Genomic DNA, 19,679 nt, shown 5'->3' on the forward strand with positions numbered 1-19,679 from the left:
TTTCGCCGAGCGGCACGACGGGCGCTGGAGCGGTTAGACGGCCGGCGTGCGCCGAAGAAGAGCGTGGGCGAAGAGGAGAGTGGACGAAGAAGAGCACGTTCCCCCGGACACGATCGGTGGCGACGTTTCGCGCGGTTCGGACCGTACCAGAGCTCCGGCCGGCGTGCGTGGCAGTTAAGCCGTAGAGGAGCACCTTCCCCGGGCACGGGCGGTGCCAAGCGGCCCCTAAGTTTAACCGAATGGAAGCTCCGGAGGAGGAGGGCATGCTCGCGTCACAGTAAGCCGAAGAGGAGCACCTTCCCCGGGCACGGGCGGTTCCAAGCGGCCCCTAAGTTTAACCAAATGGAAGCTCCGGAGGAGGAGGGCATGCTCGCGTCACAGTAAGCCGAAGAGGAGCACCTTCGCCGGGCACGGGCGGTTCCAAGCGGCCCCTAAGTTTAACCGAATGGAAGCTCCGGAGGAGGCGGGCATGCTCGCGTCACAGTAAGCCGAAGAGGAGCACCTTCCCCGGGCACGGGCGGTGCCAAGCGGCCCCTAAGTTTAACCGAATGGAAGCTCCGGGGGAGGAGGGCGGGCGTGTGTCACAGTTAAGCCGAATTGGAACACCTCTTCCGCCCGGGCACGAACGGAGCGCGAAGCTGTCAGTTATGAATGAATAAATGAATAAATAAATAAATAAATAAAGAATGCCACCTTTCATTTCACAGGGCACACCGGACGGCGTACCAGCAGGTAATAGTCGGAGTAATTAAATAAATACAAAAAGAATGGCTGGGGAATAAAAAAATAATACGTTTTAATAATAATTTGTTTTTTTTGTTATAACATGAATTTAACTCTCTCTCTCTCTCTGTATATATATATATATATCTATATATATATCTATATATATATATTTATTATATATATTGTATTTTTTTTTAAGCATTTTTGAAGGTGCGCCGCTACTTTGCGGATTTTCAGTTTCCGCGGGTGGTCTCGGTCCCCATTAACCGCGACAACCGAGGGTTCACTGTACTCCATAAAATTTACAAAAAGCGAGGTGAAACACTCAACCAGGGCTGCTTTTTTGAACATTTCTCGAGGGCCATGGCGAGCCATTTAAAAAAAGCTGCACAACTAACGTATAAAATATTGATAAATTTGCTCTGCCTGATGTGTGTGTCAAGTTTCACGAGTTGTCGTTCATATTTAGAACCTCATAATCAGCGTTGTTTTATTGCCGGACAGTGCAATGCCACTCCCACAACTTTTCACGAAAAAGGATGAATTTCGTATTGTGACATCCTCATGGACGAAACAGTCCTCCGAGCATATATGAGGGCGACCTTGTTGAGTTGCACGGAGAAAAACATCCAAGAAAATAACTTGTATTAGCTTTTACCAGTTGGTGGCGCTACTACTACGATGAAAAATAAGTTGGTAGATGTCTTCAGGGTTGAAGTATCCTCAAATGTGTACAACTTCGAGAAGATAGGATCATCTCAGTCATGTTGCCGGAGCTTTTGTTGCCACAAAGTACAATCGGACTTTTCAGCACCGTAATAGCCACGCCTTTTGCCAAAACGTCACAAAACTCGGCAGAGAGTAAGATCATTGTCTTGAGTCTTTTCTGACTAATTTTCAGTCGGATTCGTCAAAAGGGCACCGTGCAGTACGTGAAAATTAAAATAAAAACAAATTTTTTATTCCACTTGGCGGCGCTGTGTGTATAACAAAATAATAACATTAAGATGTCTTCAGGTCGGGACATTTTATTTACAGGTGAAGGTTTGGATTTTTAGGAGCATGTGCAGGGGAGTTATTAAGCATTCATTTATTTGTATTAGGTTCATTTTGTCTTCTTATTATTGATATTTGACAGATTCATTAAAAGCAGAAAATTATGTTTTAGGTAAATTTTTTACCTGACATGTTTCGGCGAGTCTTTCGCCTTCTTCAGAGTGTCGCATGATGGTGTCTTGAGACCCGTCTTTATCAGCTGATGTTCCATGAGGGTGTGAATTACCTGTCAAAAAAATGAAAAATCATAGCAGTAAAAGAACAAGCACAACATGAACATTACAAATCAGCAATCACTGACCACTGCAAAAGGGAAAACCACATCATGGACCGGGAGAAGGGCAGGGTCATCCGCACCGAAGAGAACAAACAACAGCGCTGGATCAGAGAGGCCATTGAGATCTGCAAGCGAGGCATAAAAACCATGAACAGAGACAAGGGAGCCTTCATCCTCTCTACCACCTGGAGCAGCATCTTGGCGGAGTGAACGGACAGCGGGGGGCGTGACTTGCCTTCATTCTTGTGACAGGTAAGTCACGCCCTCATGGAACATCAGCTGATAAAGACGGGTCACAAGACACCATCATGTGACACTCTGAAGAAGGCGAAAGACTTTCGTATTGTGACATCCTCAAGGCCTAAACACTCATCCGAGCAAATATAAGGTAGATTTTGTTAACCTGCCCGGAGAAAAACATCAACGAAAATAATTTGTATTTGTTTTAACCAGTTGGTGGCGCTACCACTGCGATCAAAAATAAGTTGGCAGCCGTCTTCAGGGCCTGAATATCCTCAAATGTGAAAAATTTCGAGAAGATGGATCATCTGAATCATTTTGCAGGAACTTTTGTTGCCACGGAGAATAATCAGACTCTGCGGCACCGCAATAGCCACGCCCTTCGAAGGAAAGTCACAAAAATAGGGATAGAGTAAGATCAATGTCTTGAGTCTTTTCTAGCCAATTTTCAATCGGATTCGTTAAAAGGGCACCGTGCAGTACGTCAAAATGTAAAAAATGATATTGATTGACGCAAGGTGTATAACAGAATATAAACATATAGATGTCTTCAGGTACCGACTCTTTATGTATATGTGAAGTTTTGGATTTTTAGCAGCATGTGCAGGAGAGTTATTAAGCATTTTGTCCATTGCGGCGAAGGAAATCTTAAGTGAAAACTTTGAAGCCCCGCCCCCGTCATATAGTATTTCGGAAACAAAAGATTTTAGCCCCAGTGTTTGTCCCAGGTCTTAAGATGCTACAGACAGAATTTTAAGGCAATCAGATGAAGCCTTTAGGATCAGGGTGCAAAAGAATGACCCCTGTAAACATGCAAAAAAGGGCAAAAGTCGGACTTTCAAAAATTCATAACTCACTTCCTGTTCATATTAGACGTTAAAATATCAAATTTCTCGCCATGCCCGATGAGACTGCCAAGTTTGGTGAGTTTTTGTGCATGTTTCGGGGGTCAAAAATGCAATCGAACAATCGGAAAAATAATAATAATAATAATTTCTACAAAAACAACAGGGACTTCGCAGCGGTCGCTGCTCAGGCCCTAATAATAATAATAATAATAATAATAAAAGTAATAATATTTTCTACAAAAACAATAGGGACCTCGCAGCCGTCGCAGCTCGGGCCCTAATAACAATTTCTAGAAAAACAATAGGGACCTCGCAGCGGTCACTGCTCGGGCCCTAATAATAATAATAATAATAATAATTTCCACAAAAACAATGGGGACCTCGTAGCGGTCGCTGCTCGGGCCCTAATAATAATTTCTACATAAACAATAGGGACCTCGCCGCGGTCGCTGCTCGGGCCCCAATAATAATTTCTACACAAAGTCCATTGCGGTGACCCGCCCCCTTTTAATAAATTCAAAATGGCCGACTTCCTGTAAAACCTAGCTCATTGCTCCAAGAGACTTTTTTGTAGGTCTTGGTCTTATACATACAGTGAACCCTCGCTACTTCGCGGTTCACCTTTCGCGGGTTCAGTGCTTCGCGGGTATAAAAAATATTCGGGGGCATTGTAGTTTCGCCGAGCGGCACGACGGGGCGCTGGAGCGGTTAGACGGCCGGCTTGCGCCGAAGAAGAGCGTGGGCGAAGAGAAGAGTGGACGAAGAAGAGCACGTTCCCCCGGACACGATCGGTGGCGACGTTTCGCGCGGTTCGGACCGTACCAGAGCTCCGGCCGGCGTGCGTGGCAGTTAAGCCGTAGAGGAGCACCTTCCCCGGGCACGGGCGGTGCCAAGCGGCCCCTAAGTTTAACCGAATGGAAGCTCCGGAGGAGGAGGGCATGCTCGCGTCACAGTAAGCCGAAGAGGAGCACCTTCCCCGGGCACGGGCGGTTCCAAGCGGCCCCTAAGTTTAACCGAATGGAAGCTCCGGAGGAGGAGGGCATGCTCGCGACACAGTAAGCCGAAGAGGAGCACCTTCCCCAGGCACGGGCGGTGCCAAGCGGCCCCTAAGTTTAACCGAATGGAAGCTCCGGGGGAGGAGGGTGGGCGTGTGTCACAGTTAAGCCGAATTGGAGCACCTCTTCCGCCCGGGCACGAGCGGAGCGCGAAGCTGTCAGTTATGAATGAATAAATGAATAAATAAATAAATAAATAAAGAATGGCACCTTTCATTTCACAGGGCACACCAGACGGCGTACCAGCAGGTAAAAGTCTGAGTAATTAAATAAATACAAAAAGAATGGCTGGGGAATAAAAAAATAATACGTTTTAATAATAATTTGTTTTTTTTGTTATAACATGAATTTCACTCTCTCTCTCCCCGTATATATATATATATATATATATATATATATATTTATTATATATATTGTATTTTTTTTTTAAGCATTTTTGAAGGTGCGCCGCTACTTCGCGGATTTTCAGTTTTCGCGGGTGGTCTCGGTCTCCATTAACCGCGATAACCGAGGGTTCACTGTACTCCATAAAATTTACAAAAAGCGAGGTGAAACACTCAACCAGGGCTGCTCTGCATGTTGTGCTGGGCCACCTGGAACAACAGTGGAGCTATGCAAGGATGCTCTTTGTGGACTACAGCTCGGCATTCAACACGATCATCCCAGACATCCTCGTCGCCAAACTGGACACTCTCGGCCTCCCTGCCCTCACACGCATCTGGATTAAGGACTTTCTGACCAACAGACCCCAGACTATGTTGCTCGGCCCCTACACGTCCTCCACCCTCATGCTGAGCACCGGTTCCCCCCAAGGATGCGTGCTGAGCCCTCTCCTGTACGCCCTCTACACCTACGACTGCAGCCCGGCCCACGGCAACAACACCATCGTCAAGTTTGCTGACGACACGACAGTGGTCGGTCTGATCTCGGAAGGTGACGAGACAGCCTACAGAGAGGAGGTAGGGAGACTGACAACTTGGTGCAAGGACAACAGACTGCACCTTAACTCTGCTAAAACAAAGGAGATTGTCGTCGACTTCAGGAGGAACAAGACGCTGCCGCCCCCCCTCTGCATCGAAGGCGTGTGTGTGGAGAGGGTCCACACGTTCAAGTTCCTGGGAGTACAGATCTCCGATGACCTTTCTTGGAGTCACAACACCACAGCAGTGGTAAAGAAGGTCCGCCAACGTCTGCACTTCCTGAGAGTCCTCAGGAAATTCAACCTGGACAGGAAGCTGCTGCTGGCCTTCTACCACTCGTCCATCGAGAGCCTGCTGACGTACTGTGTCTCCACCTGGTACAGCGGCTGCACTGAGGCGGACAGAGTGAGGCTCCAGAGGACAGTCAAAACAGCGCAAAGGATTATTGGCTGCCCTCTCCCCTCGCTGTCGGACATCTACACCGCCCGGTGCCTCAGAAGGGCTCTCAACATCGTCAAAGACAATACCCACCCAAACTCACACCTGTTCGACCTGTTGCCCTCTGGCAGGCGCTACAGATGCATCAAATCAAGGACCAATAGACTGAGAAACAGTTTCTTTCCGAGAGCCATCTCCATACTGAACTCTCACACACACACGAGACCACCCTAACCTTGCAAAACAGCATTGTGATGTGTTTCTATATGCCCTATTCAGTACTGAATTCCATTGCACTGTCTTATTTATTTATCTAATTTATATATTGTCTGTATTATTGTTGTATTGCACTGGAGAGGGGAGCCCTCTAATCTCGTTGCACACTTGAGTACAATGACAATAAAGGGATTTCTATTTCTATTCTATTCTTTTTTTAACTTTTCTCGAGGGCCATGGCGAGCCATTTAAAAAAAGCTGCACAACTAACGTATAAAATATTGATAAATTTGCTCTGCCTGATGTGTGTGTAAAGTTTCACGAGTTGTCGTTCATATTTAGAACCTCATAATCAGCGTTGTTTTATTGCCGAACAGTGCAATGCCACTCCCACAACTTTTCACGAAAAAGGATGAATTTCGTATTGTGACATCCTCATGGCCGAAACAGTCATCCGAGCATATATGAGGGCGACCTTGTTGAGTTGCACGGAGAAAAACATCCAAGAAAATAACTTGTATTAGCTTTTACCAGTTGGTGGCGCTACTACTACGATGAAAAATAAGTTGGTAGATGTCTTCAGGGCTGAAGTATCCTCAAATGTGTACAACTTCGAGAAGATAGGATCATCTGAGTCATGTTGCCGGAGCTTTTGTTGCCACAAAGTACAATCGGATTTTTCAGCACCGTAATAGCCACGCCTTTTGCCAAAACGTCACAAAATTCGGCACAGAGTAAGATCATTGTCTTGAGTCTTTTCTGACTAATTTTCAGTCGGATTCGTCAAAAGGGCACCGTGCAGTACGTGAAAATTAAAATAAAAACAAATTTTTGATTCCACTTGGCGGCGCTGTGTGTATAACAAAATAATAACATTAAGATGTCTTCAGGTCGGGACGTTTTATTTACAGGTGAAGGTTTGGATTTTTAGGAGCATGTGCAGGGGCGTTATTAAGCATTCATTTATTTGTATTAGGTTCATTTTGTCTTCTTATTATTGATATTTGACTGATTCATTAAAAGCAGACAATTATGTTTTAGGTTAATTTTTTACCTGACATGTTTCGGCGAGTCTTTCGCCTTCTTCAGAGTGTCGCATGATGGTGTCTTGAGACCCGTCTTTATCAGCTGATGTTCCATGAGGGTGTGACTTACCTGTCAAAAAAATGAAAAATCAGAGCAGTAAAAGAACAAGCACAACATGAACATTACAAATCAGCAATCACTGACCACTGCAAAAGGGAAAACCACATCATGGACCGGGAGAAGGGCAGGGTCATCCGCACCGAAGAGAACAAACAACAGCGCTGGATCAGAGAGGCCATTGAGATCTGCAAGCGAGGCATAAAAACCATGAACAGAGACAAGGGAGCCTTCATCCTCTCTACCACCTGGAGCAGCATCTTGGCGGAGTGAACGGACAGCGGGGGGCGTGACTTGCCTTCATTCTTGTGACAGGTAAGTCACGCCCTCATGGAACATCAGCTGATAAAGACGGGTCACAAGACACCATCATGTGACACTCTGAAGAAGGCGAAAGACTTTCGTATTGTGACATCCTCAAGGCCTAAACACTCATCCGATCAAAAATAAGTTGGCAGCCGTCTTCAGGGCCTGAATATCCTCAAATGTGAAAAATTTCGAGAAGATGGATCATCTGAATCATTTTGCAGGAACTTTTGTTGCCACGGAGAATAATCAGACTCTGCGGCACCGTAATAGCCACGCCCTTCGAAGGAAAGTCACAAAAATAGGGAAAGAGTAAGATCAATGTCTTGAGTCTTTTCTAGCCAATTTTCAATCGGATTCGTTAAAAGGGCACCGTGCAGGACGTCAAAATGTAAAAAATGATATTGATTGGCGCAAGGTGTATAACAGAATATAAACATATAGATGTCTTCAGGTACCGACTCTTGATGTACATGTGAAGTTTTGGATTTTTAGCAGCATGTGCAAGAGAGTTATTAAGCATTTTGTCCATTGCGGCGAAGGAAATCTTAAGTGAAAACTTCGAAGCCCCGCCCCCGTCATATAGTATTTCGGAAACAAAAAATTTTAGCCCCAGTGTTTGTCCCAGGTCTTAAGATGCTACAGACAGAATTTTAAGGCAATCAGATGAAGCCTTTAGGATCAGGGTGCAAAAGAATGACCCCTGTAAACATGCAAAAAAGGGCAAAAGTCGGACTTTCAAAAATTCATAACTCACTTCCTGTTCATATTAGACGTTAAAATATCAAATTTTTCGCCATGCCCGATGAGACTGCCAAGTTTGGTGAATTTTTGTGCATGTTTCGGGGGTCAAAAATGCAATCGAACAATCGGAAAAATAATAATAATAATAATTTCTACAAAAACAACAGGGACTTCGCAGCGGTCGCTGCTCAGGCCCTAATAATAATAATAATAATAATAATAAAAGTATTAATATTTTCTACAAAAACAATAGGGACCTCGCAGCCGTCGCAGCTCGGGCCCTAATAACAATTTCTAGAAAAACAATAGGGACCTCGCAGCGGTCACTGCTCGGGCCCTAATAATAATAATAATAATAATTTCCACAAAAACAATGGGGACCTCGTAGCGGTCGCTGCTCGGGCCCTAATAATAATTTCTACATAAACAATAGGGACCTCGCCGCGGTCGCTGCTCGGGCCCCAATAATAATTTCTACACAAAGTCCATTGTGGTGACCCGCCCCTTTTAAGTAAATTCAAAATGGCCGACTTCCTGTAAAACCTAGCTCATTGCTCCAAGAGACTTTTTTTGTAGGTCTTGGTCTTATACATACAGTGAACCCTCGCTACTTCGCGGTTCACCTTTCGCGGGTTCAGTGCTTCGCGGGTATAAAAAATATTCGGGGGCATTGTAGTTTCGCCGAGCGGCACGACGGGCGCTGGAGCGGTTAGACGGCCGGCGTGCGCCGAAGAAGAGCGTGGGCGAAGAGGAGAGTGGACGAAGAAGAGCACGTTCCCCCGGACACGATCGGTGGCGACGTTTCGCGCGGTTCGGACCGTACCAGAGCTCCGGCCGGCGTGCGTGGCAGTTAAGCCGTAGAGGAGCACCTTCCCCGGGCACGGGCGGTGCCAAGCGGCCCCTAAGTTTAACCGAATGGAAGCTCCGGAGGAGGAGGGCATGCTCGCGTCACAGTAAGCCGAAGAGGAGCACCTTCCCCGGGCACGGGCGGTTCCAAGCGGCCCCTAAGTTTAACCAAATGGAAGCTCCGGAGGAGGAGGGCATGCTCGCGTCACAGTAAGCCGAAGAGGAGCACCTTCGCCGGGCACGGGCGGTTCCAAGCGGCCCCTAAGTTTAACCGAATGGAAGCTCCGGAGGAGGCGGGCATGCTCGCGTCACAGTAAGCCGAAGAGGAGCACCTTCCCCGGGCACGGGCGGTGCCAAGCGGCCCCTAAGTTTAACCGAATGGAAGCTCCGGGGGAGGAGGGCGGGCGTGTGTCACAGTTAAGCCGAATTGGAACACCTCTTCCGCCCGGGCACGAACGGAGCGCGAAGCTGTCAGTTATGAATGAATAAATGAATAAATAAATAAATAAATAAAGAATGCCACCTTTCATTTCACAGGGCACACCGGACGGCGTACCAGCAGGTAATAGTCGGAGTAATTAAATAAATACAAAAAGAATGGCTGGGGAATAAAAAAATAATACGTTTTAATAATCGTCGCCAAACTGGACATTCTCGGCCTCCCTGCCCTCACACGCATCTGGATTAAGGACTTTCTGACCAACAGACCCCAGACTGTGTTGCTCGGCCCCTACACGTCCTCCACCCTCATGCTGAGCACCGGTTCCCCCCAAGGATGCGTGCTGAGCCCTCTCCTGTACGCCCTCTACACCTACGACTGCAGCCCGGCCCACGGCAACAACACCATCGTCAAGTTTGCTGACGACACGACAGTGGTCGGTCTGATCTCGGAAGGTGACGAGACAGCCTACAGAGAGGAGGTAAAGAGACTGACAACTTGGTGCAAGGACAACAGACTGCACCTTAACTCTGCTAAAACAAAGGAGATTGTCGTCGACTTCAGGAGGAACAAGACGCTGCCGCCCCCCCTCTGCATCGAAGGCGTGTGTGTGGAGAGGGTCCACACGTTCAAGTTCCTGGGAGTACAGATCTCCGATGACCTTTCTTGGAGTCACAACACCACAGCAGTGGTAAAGAAGGTCCGCCAACGTCTGCACTTCCTGAGAGTCCTCAGGAAATTCAACCTGGACAGGAAGCTGCTGCTGGCCTTCTACCACTCGTCCATCGAGAGCCTGCTGACGTACTGTGTCTCCACCTGGTACAGCGGCTGCACTGAGGCGGACAGAGTGAGGCTCCAGAGGACAGTCAAAACAGCGCAAAGGATTATTGGCTGCCCTCTTCCCCCACTGTCGGACATCTACACCGCCCGGTGCCTCAGAAGGGCTCTCAACATCGTCAATGACAATACCCACCCAAACTCACACCTGTTCGACCTGTTGCCCTCTGGCAGGCGCTACAGATGCATCAAATCAAGGACCAATAGACTGAGAAACAGTTTCTTTCCGAGAGCCATCTCCATACTGAACTCTCACACACACACGAGACCACCCTAACCTCGCAAAACAGCATTGTGATGTGTTTCTATATGCCCTATTCAGTACTGAATTCCATTGCACTGTCTTCTTTATTTATCTAATTTATATATTTGTCTGTATTATTGTTGTATTGCACTGGAGAGGGGAGCCCTCTAATCTCGTTGCACACTTGAGTACAATGACAATAAAGGGATTTCTATTCTATTCTATTCTATTCTAATAATTTGTTTTTTTTGTTATAACATGAATTTCACTCTCTCTCTCTCTCTGTATATATCTATATATATATATCTATATATATATATCTATATATATATATATATATATATTTATTATATATATTGTATTTTTTTTTAAGCATTTTTGAAGGTGCGCCGCTACTTCGCGGATTTTCAGTTTCCGCGGGTGGTCTCGGTCCCCATTAACCGCGACAACCGAGGGTTCACTGTACTCCATAAAATTTACAAAAAGCGAGGTGAAACACTCAACCAGGGCTGCTTTTTTGAACATTTCTCGAGGGCCATGGCGAGCCATTTAAAAAAAGCTGCACAACTAACGTATAAAATATTGATAAATTTGCTCTGCCTGATGTGTGTGTCAAGTTTCACGAGTTGTCGTTCATATTTAGAACCTCATAATCAGCGTTGTTTTATTGCCGGACAGTGCAATGCCACTCCCACAACTTTTCACGAAAAAGGATGAATTTCGTATTGTGACATCCTCATGGACGAAACAGTCCTCCGAGCATATATGAGGGCGACCTTGTTGAGTTGCACGGAGAAAAACATCCAAGAAAATAACTTGTATTAGCTTTTACCAGTTGGTGGCGCTACTACTACGATGAAAAATAAGTTGGTAGATGTCTTCAGGGTTGAAGTATCCTCAAATGTGTACAACTTCGAGAAGATAGGATCATCTCAGTCATGTTGCCGGAGCTTTTGTTGCCACAAAGTACAATCGGACTTTTCAGCACCGTAATAGCCACGCCTTTTGCCAAAACGTCACAAAACTCGGCAGAGAGTAAGATCATTGTCTTGAGTCTTTTCTGACTAATTTTCAGTCGGATTCGTCAAAAGGGCACCGTGCAGTACGTGAAAATTAAAATAAAAACAAATTTTTTATTCCACTTGGCGGCGCTGTGTGTATAACAAAATAATAACATTAAGATGTCTTCAGGTCGGGACATTTTATTTACAGGTGAAGGTTTGGATTTTTAGGAGCATGTGCAGGGGAGTTATTAAGCATTCATTTATTTGTATTAGGTTCATTTTGTCTTCTTATTATTGATATTTGACAGATTCATTAAAAGCAGACAATTATGTTTTCGGTAAATTTTTTACCTGACATGTTTCGGCGAGTCTTTCGCCTTCTTCAGAGTGTCGCATGATGGTGTCTTGAGACCCGTCTTTATCAGCTGATGTTCCATGAGGGTGTGACTTACCTGTCAAAAAAATGAAAAATCAGAGCAGTAAAAGAACAAGCACAACATGAACATTACAAATCAGCAATCACTGACCACTTCAAAAGGGAAAACCACATCATGGACCGGGAGAAGGGCAGGGTCATCCGCACAGAAGAGAACAAACAACAGCGCTGGATCAGAGAGGCCATTGAGATCTGCAAGCGAGGCATAAAAACCATGAACAGAGACAAGGGAGCCTTCATCCTCTCTACCACCTGGACCAGCATCTTGGCGGAGTTAACGGACAGCGGGGGGCGTGACTTGCCTTCATTCTTGTGACAGGTAAGTCACGCCCTCATGGAACATCAGCTGATAAAGACGGGCCACAAGACACCATCATGTGACACTCTGAAGAAGGCGAAAGACTTTCGTATTGTGACATCCTCAAGGCCTAAACACTCATCCGAGCAAATATAAGGTAGATTTTGTTAACCTGCCCGGAGAAAAACATCAACGAAAATAATTTGTATTTGTTTTAACCAGTTGGTGGCGCTACCACTGCGATCAAAAATAAGTTGGCAGCCGTCTTCAGGGCCTGAATATCCTCAAATGTGAAAAATTTCCAGAAGATGGATCATCTGAATCATTTTGCAGGAACTTTTGTTGCCACGGAGAATAATCAGACTCTGCGGCACCGTAATAGCCACGCCCTTCGAAGGAAAGTCACAAAAATAGGGATAGAGTAAGATCAATGTCTTGAGTCTTTTCTAGCCAATTTTCAATCGGATTCGTTAAAAGGGCACCGTGCAGTACGTCAAAATGTAAAAAATTATATTGATTGGCGCAAGGTGTATAACTGAATATAAACATATAGATGTCTTCAGGTACCGACTCTTTATGTACATGTGAAGTTTTGGATTTTTAGCAGCATGTGCAAGAGAGTTATTAAGCATTTTGTCCATTGCGGCGAAGGAAATCTTAAGTGAAAACTTCGAAGCCCCGCCCCCGTCATATAGTATTTCGGAAACAAAAAGTTTTAGCCCCAGTGTTTGTCCCAGGTCTTAAGATGCTACAGACAGAATTTTAAGGCAATCAGATGAAGCCTTTAGGATCAGGGTGCAAAAGAATGACCCCTGTAAACATGCAAAAAAGGGCAAAAGTCGGACTTTCAAAAATTCATAACTCACTTCCTGTTCATATTAGACGTTAAAATATCAAATTTTTCGCCATGCCCGATGAGACTGCCAAGTTTGGTGAGTTTTTGTGCATGTTTCGGGGGTCAAAAATGCAATCGAACAATCGGAAAAATAATAATAATAATAATTTCTACAAAAACAATAGGGACTTCGCAGCGGTCGCTGCTCAGGCCCTAATAATAATAATAATAATAATAATAATAAAAGTAATAATATTTTCTACAAAAACAATAGGGACCTCGCAGCCGTCGCAGCTTGGGCCCTAATAACAATTTCTAGAAAAACAATAGGGACCTCGCAGCGGTCACTGCTCGGGCCCTAATAATAATAATAATAATAATTTCCACAAAAACAATGGGGACCTCGTAGCGGTCGCTGCTCGGGCCCTAATAATAATTTCTACATAAACAATAGGGACCTCGCCGCGGTCGCTGCTCGGGCCCCAATAATAATTTCTACACAAAGTCCATTGTGGTGACCCGCCCCCTTTTAAGTAAATTCAAAATGGCCGACTTCCTGTAAAACCTAGCTTATTGCTCCAAGAGACTTTTTTGTAGGTCTTGGTCTTATACATACAGTGAACCCTCGCTACTTCGCGGTTCACCTTTCGCGGGTTCAGTGCTTCGCGGGTATAAAAAATATTCGGGGGCATTGTAGTTTCGCCGAGCGGCACGACGGGGCGCTGGAGCGGTTAGACGGCCGGCGTGCGCCGAAGAAGAGCGTGGGCGAAGAGGAGAGTGGACGAAGAAGAGCACGTTCCCCCGGACACGATCGGTGACGACGTTTCGCGCGGTTCGGACCGTACCAGAGCTCCGGCCGGCGTGTGTGGCAGTTAAGCCGTAGAGGAGCACCTTCCCCGGGCACGGGCGGTGCCAAGCGGCCCCTAAGTTTAACCGAATGGAAGCTCCGGAGGAGGAGGGCATGCTCGCGTCAAAGTAAGCCGAAGAGGAGCACCTTCCCCGGGCACGGGCGGTTCCAAGCGGCCCCTAAGTTTAACCGAATGGAAGCTCCGGAGGAGGAGGGCATGCTCGCGACACAGTAAGCCGAAGAGGAGCACCTTCCCCGGGCACGGGCGGTGCCAAGCGGCCCCTAAGTTTAACCGAATGGAAGCTCCGGGGGAGGAGGGTGGGCGTGTGTCACAGTTAAGCCGAATTGGAGCACCTCTTCCGCCCGGGCACGAGCGGAGCGCGAAGCTGTCAGTTATGAATGAATAAATGAATAAATAAATAAATAAATAAAGAATGCCACCTTTCATTTCACAGGGCACACCGGACGGCGTACCAGCAGGTAAAAGTCGGAGTAATTAAATAAATACAAAAAGAATGGCTGGGGAATAAAAAAATAATACGTTTTAATAATAATTTGTTTTTTTTGTTATAACATGAATTTCACTCTCTCTCTCCCCGTATATATATATATATATATATATATATATTGTATTTTTTTTTAAGCATTTTTGAAGGTGCGCCGCTACTTCGCGGATTTTCAGTTTTCGCGGGTGGTCTCGGTCCCAACTAACCGCGATAACCGAGGGTTCACTGTACTCCACAAAATTTACAAAAAGCGAGGTGAAACACTCAACCAGGGCTGCTCTGCATGTTGTGCTGGGCCACCTGGAACAACAGCGGAGCTATGCAAGGATGCTCTTTGTGGACTACAGCTCGGCATTCAACACGATCATCCCAGACATCCTCGTCGCCAAACTGGACACTCTCGGCCTCCCTGCCCTCACACACATCTGGATTAAGGACTTTCTGACCAACAGACCCCAGACTGTGTTGCTCGGCCCCTACACGTCCTCCACCCTCATGGTGAGCACCGGTTCCCCCCAAGGATGCGTGCTGAGCCCTCTCCTGTACGCCCTCTACACCTACGACTGCAGCCCGGCCCACGGCAACAACACCATCGTCAAGTTTGCTGACGACACGACAGTGGTCGGTCTGATCTCGGAAGGTGACGAGACAGCCTACAGAGAGGAGGTAGGGAGACTGACAACTTGGTGCAAGGACAACAGACTGCACCTTAACTCTGCTAAAACAAAGGAGATTGTCGTCGACTTCAGGAGGAACAAGACGCTGCCGCCCCCCCTCTGCATCGAAGGCGTGTGTGTGGAGAGGGTCCACACGTTCAAGTTCCTGGGAGTACAGATCTCCGATGACCTTTCTTGGAGTCACAACACCACAGCAGTGGTAAAGAAGGTCCGCCAACGTCTGCACTTCCTGAGAGTCCTCAGGAAATTCAACCTGGACAGGAAGCTGCTGCTGGCCTTCTACCACTCGTCCATCGAGAGCCTGCTGACGTACTGTGTCTCCACCTGGTACAGCGGCTGCACTGAGGCGGACAGAGTGAGGCTCCAGAGGACAGTCAAAACAGCGCAAAGGATTATTGGCTGCCCTCTCCCCTCGCTGTCGGACATCTACACTGCCCGGTGCCTCAGAAGGGCTCTCAACATCGTCAAAGACAATACCCACCCAAACTCACACCTGTTCGACCGGTTGCCCTCTGGCAGGCGCTACAGATGCATCAAATCAAGGACCAATAGACTGAGAAACAGTTTCTTTCCGAGAGCCATCTCCATACTGAACTCTCACACACACACACGAGACCACCCTAACCTTGCAAAACAGCATTGTGATGTGTTTCTATATGCCCTATTCAGTACTGAATTCCATTGCACTGTCTTATTTATTTATCTAATTTATATATTGTCTGTATTATTGTTGTATTGCACTGGAGAGGGGAGCCCTCTAATCTCGTTGCACACTTGAGTACAATAACAATAAAGGGATTTCTATTTCTATTCTATTCTTTTTTTAACTTTTCTCGAGGGCCATGGCGAGCCATTTCAAAAAAGCTGCACAACTAACGTATAAAATATTGATAAATTTGCTCTGCCTGATGTGTGTGTAAAGTTTCACGAGTTGTCGTTCATATTTAGAACCTCATAATCAGCGTTGTTTTATTGCCGAACAGTGCAATGCCACTCCCACAACTTTTCACGAAAAAGGATGAATTTCGTATTGTGACATCCTCATGGCCGAAACAGTCATCCGAGCATATATGAGGGCGACCTTGTTGAGTTGCACGGAGAAAAACATCCAAGAAAATAACTTGTATTAGCTTTTACCAGTTGGTGGCGCTACTACTACGATGAAAAATAAGTTGGTAGATGTCTTCAGGGCTGAAGTATCCTCAAATGTGTACAACTTCGAGAAGATAGGATCATCTGAGTCATGTTGCCGGAGCTTTTGTTGCCACAAAGTACAATCGGACTTTTCAGCACCGTAATAGCCACGCCTTTTGCCAAAACGTCACAAAATTCGGCAGAGAGTAAGATCATTGTCTTGAGTCTTTTCTGACTAATTTTCAGTCGGATTCGTCAAAAGGGCACCGTGCAGTACGTGAAAATTAAAATAAAAACACATTTTTGATTCCACTTGGCGGCGCTGTGTGTATAACAAAATAATAACATTAAGATGTCTTCAGGTCGGGACGTTTTATTTACAGGTGAAGGTTTGGATTTTTAGGAGCATGTGCAGGGGCGTTATTAAGCATTCATTTATTTGTATTAGGTTCATTTTGTCTTCTTATTATTGATATTTGACTGATTCATTAAAAGCAGACAATTATGTTTTAGGTTAATTTTTTACCTGACATGTTTCGGCGAGTCTTTCGCCTTCTTCAGAGTGTCGCATGATGGTGTCTTGAGACCCGTCTTTATCAGCTGATGTTCCATGTGGGTGTGACTTACCTGTCAAAAAAATGAAAAATCAGAGCAGTAAAAGAACAAGCACAACATGAACATTACAAATCAGCAATCACTGACCACTGCAAAAGGGAAAACCACATCATGGACCGGGAGAAGGGCAGGGTCATCCGCACCGAAGAGAACAAACAACAGCGCTGGATCAGAGAGGCCATTGAGATCTGCAAGCGAGGCATAAAAACCATGAACAGAGACAAGGGAGCCTTCATCCTCTCTACCACCTGGAGCAGCATCTTGGCGGAGTGAACGGACAGCGGGGGGCGTGACTTGCCTTCATTCTTGTGACAGGTAAGTCACGCCCTCATGGAACATCAGCTGATAAAGACGGGTCACAAGACACCATCATGTGACACTCTGAAGAAGGCGAAAGACTTTCGTATTGTGACATCCTCAAGGCCTAAACACTCATCCGAGCAAATATAAGGTAGATTTTGTTAACCTGCCCGGAGAAAAAAATCAACGAAAATAATTTGTATTTGTTTTAACCAGTTGGTGGCGCTACCACTGCGATCAAAAATAAGTTGGCAGCCGTCTTCAGGGCCTGAATATCCTCAAATGTGAAAAATTTTGAGAAGATGGATCATCTGAATCATTTTGCAGGAACTTTTGTTGCCACGGAGAATAATCAGACTCTGCGGCACCGTAATAGCCACGCCCTTCGAAGGAAAGTCACAAAAATAGGGATAGAGTAAGATCAATGTCTTGAGTCTTTTCTAGCCAATTTTCAATCGGATTCGTTAAAAGGGCACCGTGCAGTACGTCAAAATGTAAAAAATTATATTGATTGGCGCAAGGTGTATAACAGAATATAAACATATAGATGTCTTCAGGTACCGACTCTTTATGTACATGTGAAGATTTGGATTTTTAGCAGCATGTGCAGGAGAGTTATTAAGCATTTTGTCCATTGCGGCGAAGGAAATCTTAAGTGAAAACTTTGAAGCCCCGCCCCCGTCATATAGTATTTCGGAAACAAAAGATTTTAGCCCCAATTTTAGCCCCAGTGTTTGTCCCAGGTCTTAAGATGCTACAGACAGAATTTTAAGGCAATCAGATGAAGCCTTTAGGATCAGGGTGCAAAAGAATGACCCCTGTAAACATGCAAAAAAGGGCAAAAGTCGGACTTTCAAAAATTCATAACTCACTTCCTGTTCATATTAGACGTTTAAAATATCAAATTTCTCGCCATGCCCGATGAGACTGCCAAGTTTGGTGAGTTTTTGTGCATGTTTCGGGGGTCAAAAATGCAATCGAACAATCGGAAAAATAATAATAATAATAATTTCTACAAAAACAACAGGGACTTCGCAGCGGTCGCTGCTCAGGCCCTAATAATAATAATAATAATAATAATAAAAGTAATAATATTTTCTACAAAAACAATAGGGACCTCGCAGCCGTCGCAGCTCGGGCCCGAATAACAATTTCTAGAAAAACAATAGGGACCTCGCAGCGGTCACTGCTCGGGCCCTAATAATAATAATAATAATAATTTCCACAAAAACAATGGGGACCTCGTAGCGGTCGCTGCTCGGGCCCTAATAATAATTTCTACAAAAACAATAGGGACCTCGCCGCGGTCGCTGCTCGGGCCCCAATAATAATTTCTACACAAAGTCCATTGTGGTGACCCGCCCCCTTTTAAGTAAATTCAAAATGGCCGACTTCCTGTAAAACCTAGCTCATTGCTCCAAGAGACTTTTTTGTAGGTCTTGGTCTTATACATACAGTGAACCCTCGCTACTTGGCGGTTCACCTTTCGCGGGTTCAGTGCTTCGCGGGTCTAAAAAATATTGGGGGGCATTGTAGTTTCGCCGAGCGGCACGACGGGGCGCTGGAGCGGTTAGACGGCCGGTGTGCGCCGAAGAAGAGCGTGGGCGAAGAGGAGAGTGGACGAAGAAGAGCACGTTCCCCCGGACACGATCGGTGGCGACGTTTCGCGCGGTTCGGACAGTACCAGAGCTCCGGCCGGCGTGCGTAGCAGTTAAGCCGTAGAGGAGAACCTTCCCCGGGCACGGGCGGTGCCAAGCGGCCCCTAAGTTTAACCGAATGGAAGCTCCGGAGGAGGAGGGCATGCTCGCGTCACAGTAAGCCGAAGAGGAGCACCTTCCCCGGGCACGGGCGATTCCAAGCGGCCCCTAAGTTTAACCGAATGGAAGCTCAGGAGGAGGAGGGCATGCTCGCGTCACAGTAAGCCGAAGAGGAGCACCTTCCCCGGGCACGGGCGGTGCCAAGCGGCCCCCAAGTTTAACCGAATGGAAGCTCCGGGGGAGGAGGGCGGGTGTGTGTCACAGTTAAGCCGAATTGGAGCACCTCTTCCGCCCGGGCACGAGCGGAGCGCGAAGCTGTCAGTTATGAATGTATAAAAGAATAAATAAATAAATGAATAAAGAATGCCACCTTTCATTTCACAGGGCACACCGGACGGCGTACCAGCAGGTAAAAGTCGGAGTAATTAAATAAATACAAAAAGAATGGCTGGGGAATAAAAAAATAATACGTTTTAATAATAATTTGGTTTTTTTGTTATAACATGAATTTCACTCTCTCTCTCCCCGTATATATATATATATATATATATATATATATATATATATATATATATATATATATAAGCATTTTTGAAGGTGCGCCGCTACTTCGCGGATTTTCAGTTTTCGCGGGTGGTCTCTGTCCCCATTAACCGCGATTACCGAGGGTTCACTGTACTCCATAAAATTTACAAAAAGCGAGGTGAAACACTCAACCAGGGCTGCTTTTTTTAACATTTCTCGAGGGCCATGGCGAGCCATTTCAAAAAAGCTGCACAACTAACGTATAAAATATTGATAAATTTGCTCGGCCTGATGTGTGTGTAAAGTTTCACGAGTTGTCGTTCATATTTAGAACCTCATAATCAGCGTTGTTTTATTGCCGAACAGTGCAATGCCACTCCCACAACTTTTCACGAAAAAGGATGAATTTC

The sequence above is a fragment of the Idiotropiscis lumnitzeri genome, unplaced genomic scaffold (assembly GCF_059441095.1).
Source record: "Idiotropiscis lumnitzeri isolate Australia: NSW breed Sydney's pygmy pipehorse unplaced genomic scaffold, RoL_Ilum_1.0 HiC_scaffold_27, whole genome shotgun sequence".
Taxonomy (NCBI): Eukaryota; Metazoa; Chordata; class Actinopteri; order Syngnathiformes; family Syngnathidae; genus Idiotropiscis; species Idiotropiscis lumnitzeri.